Below are 3,991 nucleotides of genomic sequence, written 5' to 3' on the forward strand. Positions count from 1 at the left end.
TCGGGGGTGACACTCCTGGCATTAAGGCTGATATTTTTCTCACTTTTGATACTTTTCAAGTAATGAAAATTATGCTTAAAAAGTTTTAGGGAAGTGCCCAGCTACGCATCCTCTCAGCAATGGAAGATGTATGTTGACAATTGAGATTAAAGTTTCCATGCTTTCGTTTGACATGATGTATTAGTTTGTGGAGCCAATTTGTTCTTTATTTGTTGTTGCTTGTTTTTGTTTTATTTCAAATTAATACTAGGATACAAATGTTTAGGTTACATTGTTTTCAACACCCTCACATTGCATACATTAAGTGATATTTAAAAAAAAAACAATGGTACATTTCAAAACTATTAAGAATAAAGTATAAATGTCTTACCACAACAAATAAACAAGCGAGGTGCTGGTTACGTTAATCAGTTTGATGTAAGCTTTCCACATTGTTTATCAATTCAGCACATTGTACCCCATAAATGCATTAATGTACACAGTCATAATTTAATAAAAAAAAAATTAGATGAGAGCCTGCCAATTGCCCTCACCCCCTCAGCTTTGCATTATGGCTGAGTAGTACTCCATGGTACACATATGCCACAGTTTGTTAATCCATTCATGGGTTGATGGGCACTTGGGTTGCTTCTACATCTTGGCAATTGTGAATTGAGCTGCAATACTTCTTAGTAAAGTATTTTAAGAATGGAAAAAAATCCAATGTACTCAATATTAATATGAAACCAATATATAAACAACTACAGGCCCACAAAAATTATAAAATAAAAATATAGTCTAGTGAAAGTCTAGCATCATATTTTTTGGCCACTCGCTGTTATCTTTTAAGTTAGAAAACCAATACATGGGATAGTGCCTGTGGCTCAAAGGAGTAGGGTGCCGGCCCAATATACCGGAGGTGGTGGGTTCAAACCCAGTCCCAGCCAAAAAATACTGCAAAAAAAAAAAAAAAAAAGAAAAAGAAAACCAATACATGGTTATTATAAATAGCCAAATATTATATAAGTATATATAAAGTCAAAAGGGAAAGGTCCTTTTCTCATCATCTTCCCCAAATTCAATTTTCAAAGATAACCAATTGATTATTAATTTTAGTCAATACACTAGTCAATACACTAGTCAATACACTAGTTTCATGGCTCTAAAATTTGTCATAAAGTGTCATGGGATTCAATATGAACCTTTATACTATTTATAGCTTTATGTCGAATAGAAAATATCCCATAATAATTTATATATATATAATTTGTTGTTTATTCTTTATAGTCATATATTAGATACAATGTACATGTCTCATATTTATTAAAGACGGCTGTTCTAATAAAGTACATGTAATTTCCAAAAAATATTGTTTTGGAAATTATACATACTAATTGAAAGCCGATTTGGAACAATGGTTTTCTCCAGAAATGTTTGTTAGAAAAACGGGATTATTTTCACATCACATTTTTGTTGTATTTTGAGCATAGGTGTTTTTGTGGTTTAGAAAGAGTATCTGTGTGGTCTCATGAATATGGCAGAATGTCCATAAAACTGTACTAGCTATTTGCTTTGTTTATATTTGTATTGATGGCAAAGAAATGGCATGATTTAAAAAATTAATAAACCATGGAAAAAGAATCCTTAGGTCAGATGGTGGTTAAGGAAGTTTCTTTAGGCTTATTTACATTCCCCACAAGTCATTTGGAGTGTTAATATAAACACGTTTAGCCCACACATATTACATTAAAAAATCATAAATGTATTTTTTCTTAATGAAGGTCGCTTTCCTTATATTAAGGGGAGTAATGCTGGAGTTAATTAAGTGCGGCCTTGAGGGGAGTCCCAGGCCACAGTAAGCCCACAAGGTTTTCCCCACTGGACAGCGTTTGTGTCTCACCAAATAGGAAACCACTGGTATCTCAGTCTCATAATTAAGGAGTTTTGGAAATTTATTGACAAACTGTCTAATTCTGAACATGTTATCTGAGAGCATAGAGGACAGCATTTGCAAGTCAAATGACAGAAGAATCTATTGTCAGACAATTAAAACATCTTCACTGAGACCCACCGAACTAACCTTTGTGTGGTCTTGTTCTCAGATGGAAATGATTCCTAGAGACAGTTGACAGCATGAATTTTGAGACGACACTAAATGTGTGTGGGAACTTGCAAAAACAAATCTAAAAAAAGATTCAGGATCAGGGTTTTCTTTGCCACGTTTTTACTATGATGGGGTGGGAGTGGGAGCTGGGGCCAGGGGTTGGGGGGGGAGGCGCAAGGGGAAGGTGACGTTAGAGATGCTGGTAAAGTTAGTCCTGGTCAAGCCCGGGCTGAACAATGACTCAGTGTTGTTGTGGGCTGCCTCCACGACTTAGATATTCTTCCCATGTCAGTATAATCACTACTGGGAGGTAGCTCGATTAAGGATTACCATATCATTAATAGTATCCATGACTTTTGTTCAAAGGCTACTTGTGCAATGTTGCCTTGTGGATGAAGCGCCCTAATCCTCTGAGCCGCAGCTGTAGAGAGGGAGGCTCCTTAGAGCCGCCCACACTGACTTCCCTGTCCTCTCAGATCAGTTCTAAAAAACAGACAGAAACAACAGTCAACTCAAAGCCAAAAAAAAAAGAAACATCCATTCTACATTTCCACATTCATCCCCAAGCTTCAATCCCTGCCACTGTCTCCCATTCATCTCTTCTCTAACATCCAGATCACCACTCGGATGGTGGCCAGATTAAAGGGGAACAATGCAGTTTTAAATGTAAAGTTTGCATCTAATTTTTTTTTTCTTTGCATGAGAAAAAGCACATTGATTCTATCTATGTGTCTGTCTAATGCTTCGCCTGTAGTTTGTCAGGTCTTTCTTGTTTTCTTTGGCAGCGTGAGGCATGCTTATAGCTTCCAACTGTCTAGGGCTTCTCAGTTTATTTGGTGAAGACATTTAACTTTCATATTTGTAGTTGGGCAGGAAATTATCATTGTAGTTAGTAAACAATGGGCGTTTGCTTCATTTCATTAATGTTTTCACTGCTAGGTGACTTCTTCCGCGGACTGCGGACACTGACACAAACTGAAACGCTTGGCAGTGGTTTGAAACCTAAGCAAACAGTCAGTCAGATACTCGGATGAGGCAGAAGATACCTGAGTGAATCACAGGTGGTAAAGTGCCAGGTGTTGGAAGGCAGGCAATGGTGGCTGTAACCTTTAGAGTGCATTTCATTTCATAAAGAATATCCTCTCAAAAAGGAAAAGGAAAGGGAAGAAGGAAAAAAAGCCCTCTATTTATTTGGCAGAGGAAAATGTGACAAAATAAAACGAAGCCTAGAGTTCAATTCCCCAGCTTTTGCCTTAATAATCATACTTTTATTCATAATTTGAAAAGAAACTTGGCCTTGATTTACTCGTAAATCATTATTTTAAGGAGGTTAGCCTTACACTTTCATCTTATTGCCTCCTTTAAAAATTATTGTAACTTTATTTTTCATAAAAAATACTGACAACATTTATCTACCCTATGTTGTTTTTCCAAGGAATCTATAAAAAGATTTGGACTATTGCCTTTGGATCAAAATGTCTTAAATTCTTTCCGGTTGCAAAAAAAGTTATGTTTCTCTAAAGTACATGGGAAATATACTCGTTTGTATCTTGCTTAATGGTAACACTTTCTTTTCTCTTTTCTCCTTTTTGTTATGGCATTGACATTCGAACTGTTCTATAATTTCAATGTCATTGACAGCTCCTCCTTTTAAATATTTGGTATAATATGCAGAAGACCTGTGTTGCCATGCAATCATGCCATTTACTAGGACAGAAATTATATAAACCTTGATACCTGAAACACTATTAAGTGTGGGAGACTCTTAGACATGTGGGAAAGTGCAGGAAGAGTCTAGCATTTCTGTAGGCCAAGAGTATCTACTCAACAAAATCATTCATATTTACCAAGGAGGACTTGACAGTATTCAACAGAGACTCAATTTCCCTTCCCTTCCCTTCCCTTCCC

The 3,991-nt window shown here is 36.3% G+C and overlaps 1 pseudogene across 1 annotated transcript in view; it reads left to right on the forward strand.

The window, feature by feature from the left end:
- The first annotated feature begins 349 nt into the window (after positions 1-349).
- Positions 350-3,991, forward strand: part of LOC100960070 — a 26,133-nt pseudogene continuing 22,491 nt past the window's right edge. The window contains exon 1 of the transcript XR_001161421.2: positions 350-355. The product of XR_001161421.2 is annotated as a 60S ribosomal protein L29 pseudogene (transcript). The remainder of the gene's footprint in view (positions 356-3,991) is intronic.

The sequence above is a fragment of the Otolemur garnettii genome, unplaced genomic scaffold (assembly GCF_000181295.1).
Source record: "Otolemur garnettii isolate 467f Iridium unplaced genomic scaffold, OtoGar3 scaffold00061, whole genome shotgun sequence".
Lineage (NCBI taxonomy): Eukaryota > Metazoa > Chordata > Mammalia > Primates > Galagidae > Otolemur > Otolemur garnettii.